Source organism: Panthera onca, chromosome Y, assembly GCF_046562875.1.
Source record: "Panthera onca isolate mPanOnc1 chromosome Y, mPanOnc1 haplotype 2, whole genome shotgun sequence".
NCBI lineage: Eukaryota > Metazoa > Chordata > Mammalia > Carnivora > Felidae > Panthera > Panthera onca.
The window spans coordinates 23,901,747-23,918,998 of record NC_138358.1 but is presented as its reverse complement, the minus strand read 5'-3'; the positions used below and the strand labels follow the sequence as shown (position 1 = coordinate 23,918,998).

At 50.2% G+C, this 17,252-nt stretch overlaps 1 protein-coding gene across 8 annotated transcripts in view; it reads left to right on the top strand.

The window, feature by feature from the left end:
* Positions 1 to 17,252, top strand: part of LOC145714972 (F-box-like/WD repeat-containing protein TBL1X) — a 229,568-nt gene that overhangs the window by 52,714 nt on the left and 159,602 nt on the right. For 5 of the 8 annotated variants that reach the window (XM_081794549.1, XM_081794550.1, XM_081794547.1 and 2 more), the window contains exon 2: positions 4,909 to 4,986. The exons of 2 other annotated variants lie outside the window; for them this stretch is intronic. The gene's annotated coding sequence lies outside the window, so the exon portion shown is untranslated. The remainder of the gene's footprint in view (positions 1 to 4,908; positions 4,987 to 17,252) is intronic. One more of the 8 variants, XM_081794546.1, reaches the window with a different exon arrangement.

The following is a 17,252-nucleotide window of genomic DNA, read 5'->3' as shown; positions in this document are numbered from 1 at the left end:
GTCCTGTCACTAAGACGGTTGTGCGTTGTGTTTGATAACTGGTGACGTGAGGGCACAAGGTGAGGCATTCTTCTACCCTGTGATACTCGAGCACGTACCATTTGTTTTTTAAGTTTATTTATTTATTTTGAGAGAGGAGAGAGACGGTGCAAGCGGGGGAGGGGCAGAGAGAGGTGAGAGAGAGAATCCCAAGCAGGCCCTGCACTGCCAGTGCCATGGCTCAAACCCATGAACCGTGAGATCGTGACCTGAGCTAAAACCAGAGTCGGGTGCTTAACTGGTTGAACCCCCCGGGCAGCCCCTGGTTCTGTTTTTAAGGTACCTTATAAGCACGTGTTCCAGCCGTGATTATGTGGCCATTACCTAAAGCTATCAAATTGTAAGTTTATGGGATGGCTGTTGTTTGGCCGGGCGTCAGAACGGAGCAGTTTAATCATGTGGTGTCAGTGCCGTATTGGGAGTGGCCTGTAAAGTCAAATAAGTTCCATTTGCTGTACACAGGTAGTAATTACAAAATAATGTCCACGGAATGCGAGTATAAATGTTGACCCAGCAGCCTCCGTAGCTTAGCGCTAAGACCCAAGCACAGCTAAGCCTAATAAGGCGAGGGCCCATCTTCCAAGTGGCACTCCTCCCCACCACTGTGGTGCAGTCAGCCTCACCAGAAAGGGAACGGAATAAGAGAGCGAAATGACGTGGAGGTCAAAGACTCTTAATTGAATCTCGGTGACAAAGATGGCACGTTACGGCTATTGGACTGAAGCGGTGACTTTAATTTCTCTTCTGGTGGTGGGACCAGAGCCATTTATCTCCCATGAATGGAAAGTGAAGTTCAAAGTCTGTTCACTAAACACTGGCTCGTATTTGGACTCCTAGAATGGTTTTGAGACTCTGAGTTACTGTTCTTTCTTTTTCGGTCTTGAAGCAATTACTGAAAGGTCAGTCCACTAATTCCTTCCAGAGTTACCGGAGACCTTTCATGTAATCATTTAGAACTTGATTCCAAGTAGCTAATATTTATCCAGTTCTTACTTTGAGCAGGGCACAAACATGGGGGGGGGGGCGGTGGTGGGGAGCTGAAGGAATCTTGGTCCTTACCCTTGAGACATCTGGTATCTTGAGTAATCTACGTACGTTAGCCACAGAAATGTCTTGGCGTCCTTGTTCGGGCATACTGAAGAATTTGGTGTTACAAGTAGATTCGCGTCTTCCTGCCTTTCGCTCCCTAGCACTGTGTTGGCACATAGTAGGTGCTTTATAACTACTTGCGGAGTGCGTGGAAGGGGGACTTGACCTGACCGTGATCCGTATTGCATCGTAAAATGCTTCTGCTGCGTGGAGGGTCATTAATCCCTGATCTTTTGTTAACTGATGCTGCTTATGACGGCGATCATCCAGACACCTCAGAGTTTTGATTCTCTTCGAGGGTGGTTGCTTCGTCTGCTTGGACTGCTGTGACAAAGTACCAGAAACCGGGGGGCTTACGAACAACAGAAGTCAATTTCGAACATTTCTGAAGGCTGGCAGTCCAGCGTAGGCCGATTCGGGGTCTCCGGAGAGCCTGCTTCCTGGTTCACAGACCGCCACCCTCTTGTTGTGTCCTCAGGTGGTGGAAGGGGTGAGGGAGCTCTCTGGGGTCTCTTTTGTAAAGGCTGATCCCGTCATGAGGCTTGTACCCTCATTAACTAATCACCTCCCACGAGCATTCCCGAATACCATTGCACTCGGCATTAGGTTTCAACGTGTGAATTTAGGGGGGACACAAGCATTCGGGCCACAGCGGTGATGATACAAGAAAACAAAAACAATGAGTTTGACAATGACCTGTCAGGCATGGTGCTTCCTGAGAGACAGTCCCAGTTGACGCGATACATGACACCGCTTCTCAGATTCCCCAGTCAGCCGTGGGTTTGTGCAAACCTGATGAGGTGGTGGCTAGTGGTGATCAAGGTGAGAGTACGTCTTCAATTTTGCTTGTGAATCTATGGCGTATCAGGAATAACTAGTCGCCGGGAGATCCCGCGGTGTGTGAGGGAAGCTTGGAGCACAGAAAGGTCGCTTTAACTAGAGACGAAGAGTTTTGGGAAGGCGGTGGTCAACGAGGGAGGTGGCCTGCATGCTTGGAGCCGTCGTGTGCGGGCCAAGAGCTTTCCCACGTGATGCGTAGGCACGAACGCGGCGGCACAGACAGCACACAGTAGGCTGTTTCGGGTGGTGGGCGGAAATGTTTGAAGGCGAACGGACAGTTGGGATGTGCGTGGGTGAGTTGAGGTCTTGGAGGCCCGCCCTTGGAGGATGGAACCTGTTCAGTGAGAAGAGGGGAGACCACTAAGCCTGTTTTGTTTTTGTTTTTGGATGGGGCAGACCACATCAGAAATTGTACGGAAGAAAGAATGGTCTGAGAGTAACACGTAGATCGGGGCTGGCACACTGTGAGATCAAGCCCGTGGTGTTTTTGTGTGACACCCCACCCTCTGCGAGCTAAGAGTGGTTTTTACATTTTTAAAGAGTTGTGAAAGATAGATAAAGGGCAACACGGGACACAGACTGGTGTGATTTGCAAAGCCTACAATATTCGTTATGTGGCCCTTCACTTGAAGTAGTTTCCTAAGCCCCAGTGGATTGGAAAGGAGAAGACAACATTACAGAACCCGTTTTCTCCCCACAGTAAGAGGAAGTTGAGCCTGTTGGCAGAATGAGGACCCTTTTGGAATCCTGGGTAAGGAGAGACCAGACATGAAGAGGGGGCAGGTGAAGTAGGGTCTGGAACAGGCTGGAGAGAGGGTGGGATCAGGACAGAATGTCGATTAACATCTGGGAAGGTAAAAAGGCTGATTGTTTCTTTGAGGAGAAAAGAATTGGGAAGGAAAATGGGTGTAGAAAATTAGCTAGTGGGTGGGGAAGAGGAAAGTGGAGACTCTTTACAAGGGATCTGCACCAGGCTTGGGGGGTCAACCCTTGAGCAGGGTAGAGCATTCTAGAATGGGTGCTGTGAAGAACAAAATGCAAAGACCATTAGCATTTGGTTTCTGTGGGGTAAAAATGCCATGTGTTACGTTATGTAGTGATTTATCTTTTATTTATTTATTTTAACATTTTTTAACGTTTAATTTATTTATTTATTTTTTTTTAAATTTTTTTTTAACGTTTATTTATTTTTGAGACAGAGACAGAGCATGAACAGGGGACAGGCAGAGAGAGAGGGAGACACAGAATCTGAAACAGGCTCCAGGCTCTGAGCGGTCAGCACAGAGCCCGACGCGGGGCTCGAACTCACGGACCGTGAGATCATGACCTGAGCCGAAGTCGGACGCTTAACCAACCAAGCCACCCAGGCGCCCCTTAACGTTTAATTTAATTTGAGACAGAGAGACAGAGTGCGAGAGCAGGGGAGGGGCCGAGAGAGGGGGAGACACAGAATCCAAAGCAGGCTCCGGGCTCTGAGCTGTCAGCGCAGAGCCCGACGCGGGGCTCCGACTCACAGACCGTGAGATCATGACCTGAGCTGAAGTAGGAGGCTTAACTGACTGAGCTTCCCAGGTGTCCCTGCTGTGATTTACCTTTTAAAGTGTGGACTCCTCCACCATCCTGTGGTGCGTTCAGCTACTAAGAATGTCTTGCTAATTTTTATTCGGGAGCGGTTGAAGCAAGTGGCTAGCACAAAGAGGAGTGACGTTTGGTAATACTTGCTGGATGAATGAGGGCCAGATAGCAGAATAGTCCAGTTAAAGATAGGGAAGGCACCTTCCAGTTGTACCTCTGGCCCAGTTCGTTCACCAAGGGGAACTCAGCGAACAGCTACCAGACCAATGCCGCCCAGTAGAACTTTCTGCAGGGATAGAAACATTCTTTGCTGTCCAATATGGTGGCCATTCAGGTGTGGCCAGTAAACACTTGAAATGGGTGGGCTTGTGGGATGGAACAACTGAATTTTAAATTTTACTTTTTTTATTGTGGTAAAATATATATAACCTAATATTTACCGTCTGAACCATTTTCAAATGTAGAGTTCAGTGACTTTAAGTACATTCCCACTGTTGTGCGACCATTAGCACCATCCGTCTCCAGGACTTTCTCGTCTTCCCCAACTGAAAGTGGTCTGCGTCCTCCCCTCCCCCAGCCCTACAACCTGTGCTGTCTGTCTCTGAATCTGACTCCTGTGGGTACCTCAAATGAGTGGGATCATCCGGTGTTTGTCTTTCTGTGACGTGCTTATCTCACTTGGCGTAAGGTCCTCGAGGGTCATTCTGTGTTGGAGCACGTGTCAGAATTTCTTTCCTTGTTAGGGATAAGTGACATTCCATGCGGATGTATGCCGTTTGTCCGTTCCTCCATCGATAGACGCTTGGACGGTTTCCACCTTTTGGCCACTCTGAATAGGCCATGTGAACCTGGGTGTGTACTTACTTCTAGTTGATGGGAATCTGCAAAGGCACGTGGGGGTTTGTGAGGCCTGTCGTAGGAGAAGCGGGTGGCCTGGTGGCACTTTTCGGCCTTGAAGGCTTTGGAAGGAAAGGGCTTCTCTGTGACCGCGGGTAGGCCATGAGGGGGTCAGAGTGCATCTGAGTTCAGGGTCCTTGGCATGGAGGGGACAGGACGCTGACTCCAGGAGTTTGTCAGGTGTTAACAGCTTGGGATATTTGTGCTGTGTTTGATGTCTGGAGGTTCCGTTGATAGTTGAAACGTAATGATTTATGGAGCCTGGACACTAGATTGAATCTGTCTGGTTTCCTGTGTCTCGCTCCCTCAGAGGTCAGCATGGCATTCACGCTGCTCTCCCAGTTGGGATCATTTCAGCCTGCTTGAGCCTTCTCTTCTTGTGGCAAAGGGTTGATGGGAGGCTCCAGTTCCGTCTTACGTATCAGTTTCCGGGATGGCATTTGATTTTGCATTTGTTGTTGTTTGAAGGGTGTGGCGTGTCCGGAGCCCAGAGTGTCTTTGTGATCCGCCAGTGGAGCTGAGGCCTGTGTGATTGGCCCGTAGCAGGTAAAGATGGCGGGGGAGAGTTGCCTGGTGGGGTGCAAGCTGTGTGTGCACCTGCTGCGGAGAAGCAGGGCCACGGCGCCTCCCCTTGGCCTGGGGGGAGGGCCGGGACGGTGGAGGGGATGGATGTCTGTTTGTGCAGAAGCTGCAGGGGAACCCGGAGCTCAGAGACCAGGAGGCTCGAGGACTGGCAGGTGAGGCTCACGGGGATGAGAGAGTCTGAGAGTCAAATGACCATCTTGAGTTCTCTCCCGCGGTATGTCTTTCAGTGGCTGCAGCGAGGACAAGGGTAGGTTGTGTTTGGGGATGAAGAGGAACGTCTGGACACGTGTGTGTTTGCTCCCATGCACGGGGACCTCCTTGTGACCTTCACGGCAATATGGCGGATCCGTGAAGGTCGTGGGTATAACAGGGATGGCGTTGGTCTGAGAGTGACTGGGGTCAGGGAGGAAGGAGACCCCTCCATGGCGTAGCCGTGGCACTTATCAGCTTAACCTTGGTTTCCAAATCAGAAGGGGGTGTTGGACAGCATTTACCTTATGAGGCTGGCGTATGAATTCAGTGAGGTGACATAGGTGGAGATTTTGGCGCATGAGCGCTTGGTAAAGGTTAGTTTCTTTTTTTATTTTATTTTTATTTTTTAATTTATTTTTGAGAGGGGGGGGGGGGCAGGCAGCACGCAAGCCAGGGAGGGGCAGAGAGGGAGACACAGAATCGGAGGCAGGCTCCAGGCTCTGAGCTGTCAGCACAGAGCCCGACGCGGGGCTCAAACCCACAAGCCGAGATCATTACCTGAGCCGAAGTCAGCTGCTTAACTGACTGAGCCACCTGGGCTACCCAAGGTTAATTTCTTTACTATTTTGTTTTTACGTTTGTTTTTGAGAGCGCAGGCGCGAGTTGGGGAGGGGTAGAGAGGGAGACAGAGAATCCAAAGCAGGCTCTGCTCTGACGTGGGGCTCGAACCTAGGAACTGTGAGATCACGATCTGAGCTGAAGTCGGACGCTCAGCTGATGGAGCCACCCAGGCGCCCCAGTTAGCGTCTTTAGACACGTGATGGTCCCCACTCCCTTTTCTCCTTGTAACTAACTTCTGCTTATCCTTTAAAACTCGGCTCAGGTATCACCTTCCCCGGAAGCCTCCGTCTCCCACCCTCATGGCTCTGCTTCGTCCGTCTCTTGTAATATGCCCAAAGCGGTTTGTCACAGAGCTTCTGTGTTGTTTAGATACCCCGCCCCCCAAGCTGTCCTTTGTGTGGTGGCCACAGGGCCGTGTCACATCATGTCATCCTGGCATGCGGCATGTGTTCAGGCAAGCGGGGAAGACCAGGCTGGTGAATCTCCTGTCCCTCCCCTTGTTTCTCCAGATCGTGGGAAGGGCATGGCCCTGTTAATTCCAGTAATCCTTGCAGACTACGGGCTGAGAGGACACAACTGGGCCAACGCAGTGGGCCGAGGGGGGTGCCAGGGGACAGGGTCTGGCTCTGGCTAGGGTCTTAGAAGACATCCCTGGCTGCCAGCGGAACAGAATGTCCACAGGGTTTGTACACGGACCGCAGCTGATATTTACAGGTCAGGAACTCGGCCCAGGAAGGGTATCCGACGAGAAGTCTTGGGATTTTCCACGCTGTGGGCAGAGATCCTGGGAGCCCATCATCATCGTCACCGTCCACTGTCCCGGCAGATACTTGCTGAGCGCCTCCTACGTGCCTGGGAGGGGGCGGGGTCTCGAGGGCCTCGCGCACTAGCTGTGTGACCCAGACAAAGAATCAGGCCTGGCCTGCAAGCTACCAGAAATAGTACCCTGGGGGGTAACTGAGTCCCGGGAGTCAGGTGTGCTGGACCCTGGTCGGCACCGTCCACGGGCACCATCTGCGATCACCGTGGGAGCCGGGCTTCCTGAGGCCCTCGGGCCGTGACGGAATGTGTTCTTTGTGCTGGCCACACCTAGGCGAGCCAGAGAGAAATCCAGGAGGCCGTGGCTCCTTCCTGAGGTCGAAGCCTCTCTGCTGTGCTCTCCTCCTTATAGCACTCACCTCCTCCCCGTGGCGGTTGAACTGGACTCATGCCGAGAAGGTGGGAGCCGCTAAGGCAGGGGACACCAAGGGTGATTTGTGTTCACCTCAAATATGTGCTGATTTAGAAGCTGCCCCATGTTTTAGAAGTTGACAGCAGGCTGAGCTAATCACAAGCAAGTCTCATGCAGCGGGGTCTGGGCGGGCTGGTTGTGTCCCATGAGTTTTTACTCGGGATGAAGTCGGGAGAGAAGATGGTCGTTCACTCACTCCCACGTGGGGTGTTCTTTGGAAAAGCCTCTCCTTTAGTGACCAGCCCCAGGGAATGTTGCTGTTAAATATTTTTGCGTATCCTTCTCGTTGTTTAAAGGATGTAAAAATGCTCTTTCTTTTCTAATATTCTTTTTTTTTTTTTTTTTTTGAGAGAGAGACAGAGTAGGAGCAGGGGAGGGGCAGAGAGACGGAGACACAGAAGCCGAGGCAGGCTCCAGGCTCCGAGCTGTCAGCAGAGAGCCCGACACGGGGCCCAAACTCACAAACCATGAGATCCTAACCTGAGCCACAGTCAGATGCTTGATGGACTGAGCCACCCAGGCGTCCCCCAAAATGCTTTTTCTACCAATTTAATTAAGTGTGAGTGTGGCCTTAGTCTTTTCCCAGTTCCTAATTTTGCTTTTCTTTCTAGTCAGAAATAAAGGCAGAATGTGCTTTTTTGCTGTAAAGCGTACGTGACAAAGCGAACCTCCCTCACCAGCATCACGGAGCTTGGGAATCGGGCAACGTAAGAACAAAGCAAAACCAAACAAAAAAGCAAAAATGGGTTGGGTGGAATTTATCTATAATTAACTGTGCTAATTCAGTATTGTGGAAACAAATGATCGTAAGGCCATTATGGTGCAACCGATCCGTTCGTAAATTTTTTGATCCTTGAAGTGTCAGGCACCTGATGTGGGAAAGTCAGTGTGTTGGGCTTGAGTTACCAGGACTAGGTTTGGCAATTCCGTTCTTTTTCTCTGGTGAGAGAACACGATTTCTGCCTTGCTCTTTGAAGATGGCAGTGAATTCAGCCCGCAGATGGAGATGGGCTTAAGGGGAATATTGTCAGAGGGCATTGTCTTAGAAGAAGGGAGAAAGATTCAAAAGGAGATTAAGCATTTCTCATGGGTGAGCATTTATTCTCTGGGTTTGGCCTTCCTTTTAGGTTTGTACGCATTTATTTTTATTACGGTACATGCTGTTTAGTTAAAATTGTAAAACTTTTAGAGAGGGTACCGAATGGTATGAGGAAGAGGTAAAAACCTCTTTCTCCCTCCTAACCCCACTTACAGGTTAACCGCTGTTGACAGTCGTGCATTTTTTCCGGCTGTTTTACACGTAGTCATAGGCAGGTATGGGTGTGTGTGCACGTACGTACGTTGTCAACAGCTTGGTTCTAAATCAAAACCAAGCTGTCGGTAAAGCGGCATACATACGCATCTCGGACACGTTGGGGTTCGGGGAGACACGTACATCCCCTCGTGGGGCGCGTGACGGTCCGTTCGGGCTCTTGGTTTCAAACGACAGAGACCGCTCCTGGCCAAGTCGAGCTGACAGAGTCTGTCGGAACTGATGACGTGAGGGAGCGGGAGGAAACCAGGCAGCTGTACAGGACTGAGAAGCAGGAAGCAGGTAACACAGCAGCGTTCCCTGGGGCAGCAGTGCCTGGATCCCGTCAAACTGGTGTAACCAAGAACGTGGAGGAAGCTTCCCCTACGTCAGCGTTCCTGTGTCACTACGTCAGGATGCAAAGCGTGTGTGTGCGCGCGCTCGTGTGATAGGTGTGCGTATCCAGCTGGTTGAACTGCAGTCGTGTGCCCACCTCTGGGCCAGACCGGACACCAAGGACAGCAGGGGTTCGGTCCCCGCGGCATGGCAGTCCTCCCACTAGGAATTGCCGTCACCAGGCGTTTGCTGTTTGTTTACTGGATGTTTGTTTACAGGTTTTGAAGGGCCCAGAGCAGTGAGCTATAAGCTCCTTTGGAGTTAGCAGACACTGCAAATATCACATTCCGGGGAAAATGTGACATTTGTGAGTGAAAGAACTGCCTGTGCCCCTCTGTATTTTTTCCCATTTTTCTTTAAACATTTACGTATGTATGTATGTATGTATCCACCTATTTATCTATTTAGAGAGTGAGAGCTGGGGAGGAGCAGAGAGCGGGAGACACAGAATCAGAAGCAGGCTCCAGGCGAACTCACGGAGCTGCGAGATCACGACCCGAGCTGAAATTGACGTTTAACTCACTCAGCCACCCAGCCGCCCTGTGATCTCTTATTCTTCTAAAAAAAATTTTTTTTAATGTTTGTTACTTTTTTAGAGAGAGAGCATGAGCGAGGGAGGGGCAGAGAGAAAGGGAGACACAGAATCTGAAGCAGGCTCCAGGCTCTGAGCTGTCAGCACAGAGCCCGATGCGGGGCTCGAACTCACGGACCGTAAGATCGTGACCTGAGCTGAAGCCAGACGCTTAATCGAGTGAGCCACCCAGGCGCGCCTGTAATCTCCTATTCTTAAAGACAACAACAAAAACCCAAACCAGCCTTCTCCCCCACCCCTGGGCTTAGAGCCTGAGAAGGACTGAGAAAAGTGTTCACCATGTTACTCAAGCCATTACTACCACTGAGCAGAAGAAATGCATGCAAAGTCTGTTGTGAGTTATTTTTATTTTAAGTTATTTATTCTGGGAGAGGGGGAGAGAGAGTATCAAAGTCCCAAGCAGGTTCCATGCTGTCAGCCTGGAGCTTGAAGTGGGGGTCGAACTCACGAACCATGAGATCATGACCTGAGGTGAAATCTAGGGTCAGACGCCTCACCGACTGAGCTACCCAGGCATCTCTGTTGTGAGTTATTTTTAAATGGTCCTAATTCCTGCTAATCATAAGGTACTTGCTCAGTTGAGAGCCCAGGAAATACGACCATTGCTGCCCCATGGGATCTGTGAAGCCTTCTGGAGAGGTGGCCTGGCTACACAGCTTTGGGATGGTCTCGTGTCCACGGAAATTCTGGCCCCGTGTTTTTCACTCTGACTCTCTGGAGCTCGACTGCACAGTGTCCGGCCTTCCTGGGTCTGCAGGGGGGAGGGGGGCGGTCATGCCTGTGCAGCCCTCGACGGGGAGGATCCAGACACAACTCGTGGGAGCGTGTGCTTAACCGTCAGTGTCGAGCTCGACACAGACACAAACTCAGTGCTTTTTGTTCTAACAAGATACATTTGAACTACCATTTCAGTATTAAGACAGACTTCACTTGGTATTTTGTTGAAGACAAATAGTGGCCCAGTGGACCTGGCCAAGGTTTATGCACTTTTTATTCTCGGCTTTATATGGTAAGACATTTTCGGCACACAGGAAACTATGACTATGTTCATCTGTTGTTAGCATTCTGCCAAATTGGCTTTATCTCTATTGCGTGGTGGTTTTTGTCTTTCCTTTTTTTTTCCCCTCTTGTGGTTCCCTGCCCCCAATCTTTGGAGAGTAAGGCTATTTTTGAATATAAAAACATTTCCATGATCCCCAAGTCCAAACTCTATGAATAGGTGTTCTCTAAAGTCACATTCCAACTCGCCTCCTAATCCATTTTATTTTCTGCTGCATTTCTGGGCTCCTCGCTACATTTGTTTACTTTTCTTAAAGTCCCCCCCGCCCCCGCTTCCCCCACTGAAGATCTGTTGGTAATGCTTACATTTATACAAAGAAAATGTCAACTTCTTAAGTAGGTTTTGTGACTGATGGTTAGCAAAGCATCCTATCTATGCTATTTTAGTATTAAGTATTTCACTATTTATTAAGCTTGGTGTGTAGGATTTTTGGTGCTCTTCTGGAGAATTACAAGGGTTTCTCCAAAGACGTGATGAAAAGAGGCCCAATTGAGACCACTTGTGATCACTTGATATATAGACACTTACGTGTGTGTGATACGAGGAATATCCTAAGGAAACAACACTCACTAATGTTGATTTATATTCATGCAAAGTAAGGAATAAAAAAGAAAGGCATGGGGCGCCTGCGTGACTCAGTCGGTTAAGCGTCCAACTCTTGATTTCGGCTCAGGTCATGATCTCTTGGTTCATGGGATTGAGCCCCACATCAGACCCTGTGCTGACAGTGTGGAGTCTGCTTGGGACCCTCCCTCCCTTCCCACTCCCCCATATCCCCCCCTCCCCCGCTTCTCCCCTGCTCATGTTGTCTGTCTTTCAAAATAAATACATAAACTTTAAAAAATTCTTAAAAAATAAGACACAAAGCTTAAGGCTAAGCAGTATCAGTTTTATACAAAATACCATGCCTTTGTCATGCTTGAAGGTACCGGTTATCCCCTGGCCTGAGTTTCTTAGCACAGACGACACAAAGAGCGCATTCTAGGCTCAGAAAGACCTCTTTCTCCCGGATGTGCAAGTGTAGATTTTCCTTCCTTCTTCTCTTGCCTTCTGTCATGGCGTCCTGGGCAGCATCATGTCTTCTCTCCGGGCCCAGAGGTGGGCCTCGGGCTGTGCCAGCAGGAGGTGACGGCTGCCTGCCTCTGCTCCTCCAGGGCTGGGTCTCAAACAGCAGCCCCCCGCCCCTGGCCAAACCTGGCTTGCTGCCTGCTTTTGTGCACACTTCACGCTGACGATGGTTCTCAGGGTTTTTTTTTTTTAACGTTTCATTTTATTTTTTGGGAGACAGAGACAGAGCACGAGCCGGGGAGGGGCAGGGAGGGAGACACAAAATCCACAGCAGGCTCCAGGCTCTGAGCTGTTAGCACAGAGCCCGACGCAGGGCTCGAACCCATGGACTTGAGATCATGACCTGAGGCGAAGTCTCAGGTTGGACTGTCAACCGACAGAGCCACCCAGGCGCCCCTGGTTCTCACATTTTTAATTGGTTGGGGAAAAAGCACCAATCTAGCCTTTTCAGAAAAAGCCCGCCAACTCCAGCTCCATCAAATGAGACCTTTGAAACAGATGTCAGAGATCATGGGTCCCAAGCCCACCGAGGATCTAAAAGCCACTCAAATGCTTGCATTTCGCAAGTAAAAGCAAGGGGAGTTGTTCGCTCCCTCCTGTACCAGGCGGGCTCCCTGGGGACCTAGAGTTCCACTGTCCCTGTGCTCCCTGCACAGACCTGTTCTTGCGATCCCCGTCACCTGTAGGACCTGCACACCTCGCGGTTTGGACTTGGGAACAACGTGCAGCAGCTAGTTCCCTGTGGAATCTTGGAGAAAAAGAGCACTGCGCCGCCCCCCCACCCCCACTAAGGTCCTAAAAGCAGCATGAAGGACGCTTTCATTTCCTTCGAGCTTCTGCGTGGGGCAGAGCGGCCGGGACGATGGCACACACAGATCAGACGGCTTTCTCGGAAGGCAGGGCAGAGGGGACGGCCACGGCCCCTTCCCTCGCCGTGCCCAGCCTGGTGTGGCCGTCCCAGCAGTCACTGAGCGACCCGTCCCTTCTGATCGCAGTCCCTGTCAAAGGGGCTGCGGCTCTGGGCTCCCAGAAATCGTTGTCCAGGGCCCTGCCCCCGGGTTCTGGGCCATCGCTGGAGGGAGAAAGAGGCAGACGGACGCGAGCGTGAAAATCCTTTTTGGAGTCGCCGTGAAAAGGAGAAAATGAGAGCTTTGATGTAGACTCTGTTTCCAGCACTCCATTTGATTCTTTGTCCACAAGCCGGACGAAAATAAACAGTAATTTAGAGGCAATGTTTATGTAACCTAGAAGAATGTCGGTCAAGTGTGGGGAAGATGGAATCTGGGTTAATGCAGGACCACCTCCCGAGCGCTCTCCCTGATTGCGGGCTTCGGTGGAAAGCTAATGAAAGGAAGCAATTTCGGTTTTTGTTAGACTCTTCAAAATCCCCTTGGTAAAATGCGGACTTTTTTCTTTCTTCTTCTTTTTTTTTTTTTTTTTTGCTTGGAAAAACACAGATTGTTTTTTGTGAGAGCTTATCATTTGGTCATTTTGATGGAATGTAGGTCGGAAAAGCGTGATGCAGAATGTATTGCGTTCGTAAGACCTCTCAGAACGGATGATTCTGGCTGTGAGTCATCATAATCTGGGAAAGCACACTGCTCTTGTTCCAAGGACCGTATGCCTTAAATAATGTCAGGCCACGTTCCGTCTGGGGACGTTTTGGTGGTTTAGACTGGCGATTCTCAGCCTGCGGCAGCTGTGTCCCCCAAGGAGCACGTGGCATTGTCTGGAGATAGTTTTGGTTGTCATAGCTCGAAGGGGGGGGGGGAGGGGAATGTTCCTGGCATGTAGCGGGGTGTGACCAGGGATGTTGCCACCGTCCTATAGGACACAGGATAGCCCGCATCACAAAGAATGGCCTGGCCCCAAATGTACGTAGTGTCAAAGTGTAAGCATTCTGGACTAACGAATGTCTTAGAGTCTCATTTTGTGAGTTTTTAAATATAAGATAGTATACATATGTGTGTGTGTAGACACGTATACATCACATGTGTGCGTGCACACACAGAACGCTGCTCACTGTACACACGACGCAGGCCGTGGGACGTGTGCCCTGGAATCCGGCTTTAGGATGGATCCCCAACACTTGCCCAGGGTATTGTAACCTCCTGGGCATTGGCACATATATGTTGGTGATGTTGGTGACAGTGAAGTGAAGACCCGAGGGCATCTTCCATCCTGCTCAAGGGTGCAAAATAGGGTGGATTTCATATTTTCAAGATGTAGTCTACAATGTTCTGATTTTTAGGGTGGCGCATTTCAACAGTTTTCTTTTGCGCATATAAGTAGATTATGTTGTGAGTGTTCCCTTTACGGCTTCACGACCTGAGCTTCCCAGTACAAAAGCCGAGATGGGTGCAGTGGAAAAGGACTCTGATGCAGGCACACAGCCCCCTATCAATGTGGAGGAAGAATTGTGTGGGCACATGGTCGTTTTGGGAAACACGTGTGTTCCGGGATGTTTGTGGAGAGTGTATAGGATCTCTCTCCATGTTTAGCGTTGCATATGGAGGTCACAAAGCAGAGAGTGACGGATTCATGGCACAGACACTTCGCGAGCACAGTAGGCCAGGTGCTCAGCAGGCACTGGAGTTGTGGAGCGTAGGTTTCCCCCTTGAGACCCTTACATCTGGTCGGAGAGGCACGTGAGACCCTCACATCTGGTCGGAGGGGCAGGTGAGACCCTCAGATCTGGTCGGAGGGGCAGGTGAGACCCTCAGATCCGGTCGGAGAGGCAGGTGAGACCTTCAGATCTGGTCGGAGGGGCAGGTGAGACCCTCAGATCCAATCGGAGGGGCAGGTGAGACCTTCAGATCTGGTCAAGGGGCAGGTGAGACCCTCAGATCTGGTCGGAGGGGCAGGTGAGACCCTCAGATCCGGTCGGAGGGGCAGGTGAGACCCTCAGATCCGGTCGGAGGGGCAGGTGAGACCCTCAGATCCGGTCGGAGGGGCGGGTGAGACCCTCAGATCGGGTCGGAGGTGCAGATGAGACCCTCACGTCTGGTTGGAGAGGCACATGAGACCATCAGATCTGGTCGGAGGGGCAGATAAGTACCAGAGGCTCCATTGCAGGGATCAGAGCTGCAGGGAAAGTGTGGACGTCGCTGGGCACCGGGTAAGGACCTGCTGGACACGTGGGTGCCGGGCCCTTAGATGAGGGAGGAGATGCGGTGTGTGGTGTCCGGGATGAGGCGGGCCCCTGCCCACGTGGTGCGTACCTTGGCCTTGCTTGTCCGGGGGTCCTCAGATAGGCCTCCGTCTGGGTCTGTAAATGTTGCGGTCGCGTTTATCCTGCCTTCGAGATCCGACATTTCTGGTTTGGGCGTTTTAGGGCAAAGGGGGCGGGAGGTGTTTGGGGACTGAGCTGAGCTTTGAGGAAGATGGCGGTGGCGTTCACGGAAGAGGGAGCGTTCTAGAATTGAGGTGCCGGCCTTCCTGCTGGGTGGGTCTGCGGTCTTGGGAAAACCATCCAGCCCCAGTCCATGTATCCGTGACTGGGGGAGAGCAGTGCGTGTGGGGAATAAACGAATAAGGTGTCAGTAAGTGTTTGGTGCCTTCTGAGGCCAAGCTCGTGGGAGTTGGAGCTGGCCGGGTTTGCACCCACCTCTGGTTCCTGATACCAGGCCAGCCCGAACTGTGAAGTGTGCCAGGCAGAGCTCACACGTGCCCACCCCCTCGACCACAGTCCCCTACCAAAGAGCGGTTCTCACTACTGGTCAGAGTCCTAAAATTAGCACTCCCGTCTCCAGCCGCTCTTTCCCCTGCCATCACCACGTGCTTCTCTCATGCTGCGGCGACTCTGGGTGCTCTTCCCGTTTCTTAAGGTGGGCCTTGGTCGTGGTGGCAGGCAGAGCAGTGGCCCTCGGAAGGTGTCCAGTCCTAGTCCTGGAACCCGTGAGCGTGTCTCCAGGATCTTGAGATGGGGAGGTTTTCTGGTTGGGTGGGTCACAGTCGCCACTGAGACGCCTCCACGTGGAGGAGGAGAGAAGCAGGAGGGTCAGAATCCGAGAGAGGAGGGTGTGCACTGGAGCAGAGGCCGGAGGCATGGGGGCCCACGGGCCACGGGATGCCGGCGGCCTCCAGACGCTGGACACGCTGAGGAAACGGACTCTGCCCTGGAGCCTCAGAAGGAGGCTCTGCGCCTCTGACCCGCTCCAGACATCTGGCCTCCAGAACCCAGAGAACAAATCTGGGTAGCTTGAAGCAGCTAAGTTGATGCTAATTTGTTACAACAGCCATAGGAAACCAACACCGTGCATAAACCAGAGGTGTTAACAGTCCAGAGTTGAGTGTACTGGGACCAGGGGGTCCATGTAAGAAGTGGACAGAAGATCAGGGTCCAGGACTTCTGCTCGATGGCCTCTTCCTCCTCTTTTAGTGAGAACACACCCTGGGAGTGAGATGGGTCACCTGTTTGTTGTCCTTCTCATTGACCCTACCACGACGGACCACATCTGAACATGTTCTTTTATTTATTTGTTTGTTTGTTTGTTTTGAGAGAAAGAGAGGGCTCGCCCGAGCGTGGGAGGAACAGAGAGAAGGAGAGAGAATCCCAAGCAGGCTCTGCTCTCTGTGCAGAGCTCGGCGCGGGGCTCGATCGCACGAACCATGAGATCGTGACCTGAGCCGATACCAAGAGTTGGACACTCAATCGACCGAACCACCCAGGTGCCCCTGGGCAGGTTCTTTTCAAGAACCTGGGCAAACAATAATCCTACAAAATTCTGATTTTATAGTGAGGGTTCAATCTGAAAAAGAAGAGTATACTCCACAGAAAAAGCTGAAATTAAAGTGGGTGAGTTACAGACATCTTTTTAACAATGCTGAAGTTCACGCTTGTCTGGAAGAAAAGCTCTACAACAGGTTCATTAGCTACTGGGCAGTTTTAAAAATATATTTCACTGTCATTCTTGAAGCTTCGTCATGTGTCACAACAGAAAATTGAATTTTGTAATCCACTTATTGAATTTAAAATCCACTTATATTGAATTTAAAATCCACTTAAACTAGGGTTTCAGGTGTTAGTATTCCTGACTCCTAATAAGCAGATATTCTAGTGAGTTTCATCTTCTGGGTTCTGTTGTGACTGCCACAAGAAGCGTTTTATGTATTTCGATTTTCATCGCAAAGCAGCTGAAAATTATGTTATGTATAAATGTGACTCGATTCAATAAAATTTATTGTTCAGGCATAATTTGAATTAGAAAGGCCTTCTATATGCCTTTTACCAAGTTAGATTGTGCAATTATGCTTTTGACGCTAGAGGAAATGTACTTATTTAAAGTATAAAATCCTTTTTATCAGAGCAAATGAAGTTTCCGTTTTTTTTTTTTAAATTGGAAATTTCTCTAGTTTTTGGATCATACAGTAACAGCGTAACAGTACATTTTGTTTAGTGTTTATACACACAATCATAGGTAATCTTTGCTTCAAGGATCTTAAGGTTTTTTTTTTTTTTTTTTTTTTAGAAAAACAGCTTTACTGAGGCATCGTTTACAACATTCACCTGCTAGAGATGTACAATTCAGTGATTTTTAGTAAATTCACAGTCATGCAGGTATTATCACAGTGCAGTTTCAGAACATTTATCGGCCCCAAAAGACACCCTGTGTCCACCAACAGTCCGTCTTCCCCTCCCTGCCAGGACCTAGCAACCCCTTATCTTTGTGTATCTATGGATTTGTCTCTTCTGGACATTTCAAATAAATGGAGTCATACATTATGTGTATTTTGTGTCTGATTCCTTTTGTTTAGTATGATGCTTTTCAGAGTT